At 37.1% G+C, this 7,141-nt stretch overlaps 1 long non-coding RNA gene across 1 annotated transcript in view; it reads right to left on the bottom strand.

The window, feature by feature from the left end:
• Window positions 1–884: 884 nt before the first annotated feature.
• LOC147915293 (uncharacterized) overlaps window positions 885–7,141 on the bottom strand; it is a 29,975-nt gene continuing 23,718 nt past the window's right edge. The window contains exon 3 of the long non-coding RNA XR_015554220.1: window positions 885–939. This is a non-coding gene — a long non-coding RNA (uncharacterized LOC147915293). The remainder of the gene's footprint in view (window positions 940–7,141) is intronic.

The raw sequence follows: 7,141 nt of genomic DNA, 5'->3' as shown, positions 1-7,141 counted from the left end.
TAAAGATTTTATTTATTTATTTTTTCCCCCCAAAGCCCCAGTAGATAGTTGTGTGTCATAGCTGCACGTCCTTCTAGTTGCTGTATGTGGGACGCGGCCTCAGCATGGCCAGAGAAGCAGCGCGTCGGTGCGAGCCCGGGATCCGAACCCGGGTCGCCAGCAGTGGAGCGCGCTCACTCAACCACCAAGCCACGGGGCCGGCCCTAGATGACTAGAATTTAATGAAACTGGGAGTCAAACCCAGATTTCTTCTACTCCAAGCTCTGGTTTTATATACAGGAAACTTACAGACAAACATAGTAGAGATGGGTTAAGAACAATCAAACTACTGCATAACGGAGGGGGTTTTCGGAGGTACCATACTCTTTTTCTGAATCAAAAAAGGTAGTACAGACAAGAGTTGAGCTATGAAGTTTTAGACCAATGCTTCTCAATCTTTTCTTCATTATTCCCCTACTTCTCCATGGAGTCTTTTTAGAAAATTTTTTTCTAATTGCTCTTCCCCTGAAATGTTGATTTCACAATATTCTGCATTTCTGTGTGTGTACTTATGTATATCTGCACTTTATACATAGAAAGAGTAAATTTTTTTCATCCTCAAGATCCAATTTACATCCCCGTCAAGAACACTATTTCTAGAGTAATCTAAGTGGTGATGGAAAATAATCTTAACATTCAAATATACAGAGCTCAGAATAATAACAACAATCTTCAATCTTTCCATTTCTATTCTTTTACCTGTAACTGAAGATTTTTCTGGTATTTATAAAAGGTAAATAAAATGTAATCAATATATAGACTTTTGCTTAATTAATTTTAAACATATTTAATTAGCTATTTGTTACTTCGCTTTATTATCAGCATGTTAAAAGATAAATACAATACCTGATAGTACTAAATTGACTTCAGTAGATGCTTCTGTTCAACTCTGACAGTTACCTGAAGTGAAGGCATAATTTTTATTAGCAGATTTTCATGTATTAGCAGAAAAGAAAAAAATAAAACTAAAAGTCTTAAGTGTAAGACAAACACCACTAGCTAAGGAAAGTTTATATGCAAAAATAAATTGCATACATGCATTCAATTTTTGCAATATAAAAACATAAACTCTTTAATACTGGCTTGCCTGAAATTCATACATTTTCTTTTCAAATATTTATTGCCACTGCCTTGCTCATTCCGACCCCTAAAAGTTTACTTTATTTCTCTTTCTATTACTCTGTAACTAATTTCTCAATTGCATTATCTTTACTTCTCTAAAACTCTTAAAATCCTCAGAAAGCATCATCATTTTCTGTCCTCAGAATTTGAAATATTATATTTTTTAAGTCCCTTAGGTACAACTTCATGATTTATTTGATTCCTTTACTCTTTTGATCCCATGATGAGTGTGTAATTACAAAGTTGCTATTCATTTATTCGTATATGGGTTGAGTACCTCCTACCATCATGTCACAGTAGTATCCCAGACCCAGGGGACAGCAAACGCACAAGTCAGGCACAGCCCCTGTATGCAGGGAATGGATGGCAGTGTTGGGTAATGCTAATAGGTGACATTCAGACATGAGTTTGATACTACTCATGGCTTTTGAAGTTAAAATGCTCTATCCCTTCCTATTTTTATGACTTTAAAAAATCCATTTAATCTCTCTCAGCCTCAGTTTCCTCTTATGATAAATACTTCTACTTTTCCTACTACTACCATTAATAACAATGGTTATTATTATTAAAAAATAATAAAAATAGCAGCTAAAATTTATAAGATATTTGCCACGTGTCAGATGTTATGTTTATTTACTCAACCCAGGAAATCTTGAGATATGTACTACGATTATCTGCATTTTACAGATAAAGCCAAAGCAAAGAAAATGTAGTCCTCTTGAAAGGGATGGCAGAGCTAGGCAATAACAGGATAAGATTTGAACACAGTCTTGAGCGGAAAGCCCATATTTTTAACCATTACACCATGTACACTGGATTAGGTGTCCCCTAAAGTTCCTCCAAACTCAGCTTCTTTCTGGTTCTGTGATTTTTCATTATTCTATCAGGTTTGGTTCAGCACTACAGAACACCTTCTTGAATTTAATGATGGTGAAAGCTAAGGCTTTCCTTCAGTGCATGCATGGAGTATAAGGGCAATAGGACATGACCACAGGAGCACAGGGGAGTCACACAGCGGCTACTTTTCTCTTAAGTCCTTTTTAACTCCTTCTACTTTCCTAGGCATGTTTCTCAAGTTATTAACCCAACAATGATTGGCCATTAACCATCACCAAAAATTTGAAGGAAGAGAAAAAGAGAGACAGAGAGAGAAAGAGAGAAACACCAAGGCAGCAGAAATTCACAGAGAGACAAAAAAAGAATTGTAAAGAGAAGAACCAGCTAGAAGGAATGCAAAAACAAGGAAACAGCCCCTGTATTCCCATGGATAAAAATTTAGAAGGATATTTATTTTGGACAGATATTAAAAGTTTTGGTGGAATTGGTTACCTATAAGCATGTAAGTTCCTCATCATATCTAACTCATGGCTGATAAGTTAAGCTAATGATTTGAATAGCCCCAAAGGCTGAAGTACTTTCCTAGCTTCCAAAATTTCACATAAATGGATTTGCTGCCTTTTTCTGAATTAACTGAATCTAGTAATTGATTTGATCTCTGGAAGACCCCATAGTCTCTGCCTTCTCAGAACTTCTGGTCTAAAATATACCTCATTGATATAAGAGAACCATATATAGGCTTAAGATTAAGCATATTTTCTGTCTCAATAAAAGGAACTCAACATTAGTCAATTAATAAAGTATGTTAATGAGTGGCTGCCATATTCCCTGCTCTACGTAGAATGAAATATCAAGACTCTTTTGGAGCATGTTGTGAAGCATTCTTTGCCTATGAAGAGAAACCCTGCTCTCTTTATGGTTAAGTCTACTTTTTGCATATCGCGTGTGCTTCAAAGGCGTGGGCTGTGTCTTTTATACTAACCTGGGATGAAGCCAGAATGCAACACACTTGGGTTTGTGTAAACATCATTGCTCCTGCTTCTTACATTGAGGAGTGAGAGCCTCAGCTGGAATGAGCTACTCTAATTTCCAGCCCTTCAAACTAACCACCAGACGATAACTACTCACAACAGATATTGACTTTCCATGCATAAGGATTCATTTTATGTGCAAAATATTTCATAGCATTCCAGTCACAGCTCACTGGTTGTTATTCCAGAAAGCATCTGTCTGAACCACTAACTGGGGTTTCTTAAACAAACTGCATTAGGCATCCCTTACTTGGTTTTGCAAATTTCTTATAGAAAAGATTCAAGATTTGAAATGCTTGTGTATTATCATCGACAATATTATCAAATATACAAGGTATAGTAAGGCCTATGGTAGGGGCTTATTTTCGTCTGATATTGGTAGAGATTACATGGAGGAATATAAGTTTCTCAGAACACGTTCTTTTGAATATCTAGAAAATGATCTTTAGTTAAATAACTCTGGGAAATAATACACACTGCATCTTTCTTAGAAATTTACAAACACTCCAGCATAAGAAAGGTTTTAAGAAATCCTGTTGCAGAGGGGCTTACTTCATTGTGTTTAAGACAAAATTTCCTCAGTGAATTTGTATTCAGTTGTTTTTTCTTCTTGTGACACATAATTCCAACAAAAAGAATTAGTGCCCTGGAGAACTCTGGGACATGAGGATATCATGAGAACAACTACTAGTGGAAGTTAGGAGCCTAGCTCCCGCTATAATACCACTTCTGTGACCTTGGCCTCAATTTCATCTTTCAGATTCAGTTTACTTATCTGCCAAATTCAGGTAAAAGTATTTATCATGTTAGATAAAATATAGAATTTGCCTAAAGGTCAATTGTTGAATAGCTTTGAAAGCACATTAAAGGTTAAGAGTAATGTATAAGTGTGAAGTACTTTTATATCTCCGGATCTTGGCTACAGCACACTACTAAATATATCACCGAAAGTTCTTCTCGTGTTTGTAACCCTCATCTTCATAACAAAACATTTACTAAAACAACAGTTAGCTAGTTAGGTCCTGTCGACTCTATTTAAATAAATTAGCTAGGATCTTTTCTGCTTTTGCAAAATCTAGACTGCTATTGATATAAATAAATTCAGAAGTATAAATTGAATGTGTATTCAGTTAAACATTACACAAGATTTACCCCCAGGTTGTGGTGATTGAGTGCATTGTAGCTACTTTATGATGCTGATTTTGGTGAAAGAATTGCTCCCTTTAATTATGTAACTGTCTTATCTCTGACTTTTACAGTATACACCTCTGATGTTTGGAAGAAGAGAATAAGCTCTTGGCAAATCAAGATTCATGACATAACAGGCAGCTATATTGTATCAATTGACAGATAGGGCTGTAAAAAGAAAAATATTGACACATTCTCTTGTTTTCTTAAGGTTTTTTTTTTAAACATGTGTAATGATTGATGTTACTTGATAGATTGGGGTTTGAAGGTCTGCATTCCAAATTACTATGCCTGTTATTGGGTAAGCTGTCAACAGGTCAACAGAAATGCCTGATTCTAGTCCAAATACTTTGGATTCCCGCTATTCAATCAACTCGCAGAGTTAATAACAAACATTTCTGATTAGTTGATCTTTCCTTCAATCAAAACAACAAGAAAAAACCTAGCTTTAGCTACAAAACATAAACATTTGCTAGACAATGTGTTAACACAAATTATACACAATTAAATCATTGCTTGTTTGTGTATGTACATTCTATTTTCTCACTAATCAGGGACAATCCTCAAATACTGCTTAATCTGACTGATTTTCTCCAAAACTTCAATAAAATTATCTCTCTCTAAATTTGTAAAATTTCTGTTTCTCTACTTGATGGTTTTATGATGCCCAGGCCTCTGGAGAGCCCAATTTAGAGACTTCATTTTTGTTTTGTTTTTGTTTTTTTCAGATAAAGTAAGTAAGTATAGAGAATTCACATTCTCTAGGTATCTCCTTGGAGTCTATGTCTTAAAACAGGGATGACTTGAGACCATCTTAGGTCTGAGCACTCCCTTTTGAAGGTCTACTCCTCATCACACCAAACATCTACATCAAACACTATGTTTATATGATTTGAGATGCAGCTGATTAGTGGAAGTTATGCTATGTTTTATAGATGTGATGAAATACTTATAATTTCAATTTTTAAATTTTCCTTTTTGATTTTGGATCTTGGATCTGTATTTCTTGTTTTAGGTCTCAAGCATTATCTTTTTGTTATTATTATTTTCTGTTATTATTTTTGTCTCAAGCATTACTATTTTCATATATTTTTGAGCCCCTTAGAAACCTCATAGATTTTAGACACTGTAACTAGAGAACTTAAAGGATAAACACCTTGTTACAAATACTCACATTTTTCTAAATATAGAATCCATACCACCCAAGCAATCCCTCTCCCTGCCCTTCTCTCTCACTCTTTGTGTCTAGCAAAATCCATCTATTTTCAGGGCCAAACTCCAGCCCCATTCGTAAAGACTCTCTTGTGGATTTCCTCCATCTCTGTACTTCACATCTGAGAATTTAATCCAGTATCGTATTTTTCCACGATTGTTGTCTAGGTGGTGCTTTTGTTTCCTCCATTAGCCTGCGAATTTTCTATGAGGAAGAACTGCACTTCATTCTCTCCTTTTTCCCTGCAGGTATGGACATGTGCTCCAGTGTACGGTGAATAGAACTTTAGGATACTGTTTTGGATTTAAAAATGTCTTCTGGTGTGTTCTGGTGGTGCAGTCAGTGCAGCATATGTCCAGAGAATGCATAAGGTCGTGCTCATCACTATTGCCCCTAGAGTGTCCTTTCCTCACACAACCAGGGGACAAGCAATCAGAGAAATGCCGCATATGGCTTCATGTATCACTGAGTTTTCTCCAATTTGCTCTCCCTTAATCTAGGGGGTGACACAAGCTGTTGTGTCTAGAACACAACTGTTTACTGATTGCTACACAGTTGAGTAAAGAGTGATTATAGAAAACCTGAGGAGTACACTTGCTTCCCATCTGACTGGCATCGCAACAGCTGTATTCATAAACACTTAGTATCCTCGCCCCAACTTCCAGTGGCCCAGGGTTGGCGTGGAGAGGTCTTGCTACAGTGCAGCCTTAAGAGCACCTGCCAATGGCTTCACACTCCTTCTACAGCCTTTTAGGAGGGCTGGTGACAATGCCAAGCCTGGGCAGCACAGCCCCCGTTTTACTCTTCCCAGACTGTTCTGGTTTGACCCCTGCCAAACTATTAGAAAGCAAAAGGCTCAGGTTCATTTTTGAAGCTTGCAATCTCTGTGGGTTTAGCAAGGTGCCATCTCTGGGATTCCCCTGGGAATTGGAATGAAGTTGGATGATTATTTTAAGATAATGATTCCTGACTTTCAGCCTGTCTGTATCTCCCAGCATCACACTTTTTCATACAACACACACACACACACACACACGTATGCACATGCCCCATACATATCACATATTCACACCATACACACACCAAAAACATATGCATACATGCCACATGCACCACATATAAACACACGCCACCCAGACTACGTAAGCCAACACATAAGCTGCACATGCACTTACATACACTACACACTCATCATATATACATGTGTGCACACACATATGATAAGAGCCTCTGCTTCAGTACCAGATCTGGAGTACAGGGATGTTGCTATAGGGGCTGCTTATATACAAAGAGTAAGCAGTGTGCAGAGGTTTAACCTGAATGCCGGATATACCAAAAACAGCCCTGACTCCCATGTATTTACATTAGCATATTGCTTTCGAGCTTTTAAAGTCAGGTACTCTATGTCATGCAAAGCTTGAAAACTACTCTGTAAGGGATCATCCCCAATTTGTAAACAAGAAAATTCAAACATAGTGACTTGTCCCAGCTATAAACAAAGTGAATTTGATATCCAAATTTCCAAAGCAAGTCTCCTGCACCTATTTTAGTGCTTTTCTCAGTATTTATCATTTTGCCTTTGGCAGTAGCATGAAGTTGGCAAATATAGAGGCTTGGTACCCCCAGGCAGCCTTGATTTTGTTGTCCTCTCCTACTTTCCAAAGGGACCTCTTTCTCAGACGACTAGGGCTCTCAAGATTGCTCACTGTGA

The sequence above is a fragment of the Ceratotherium simum genome, chromosome 14 (genome assembly GCF_057802395.1).
Source record: "Ceratotherium simum simum isolate JZ-2026a chromosome 14, ASM5780239v1, whole genome shotgun sequence".
Taxonomy (NCBI): Eukaryota; Metazoa; Chordata; class Mammalia; order Perissodactyla; family Rhinocerotidae; genus Ceratotherium; species Ceratotherium simum.
The sequence above is the reverse complement of the archived record's forward strand: the minus strand, read 5'-3'. Positions and strand labels throughout refer to the sequence as shown.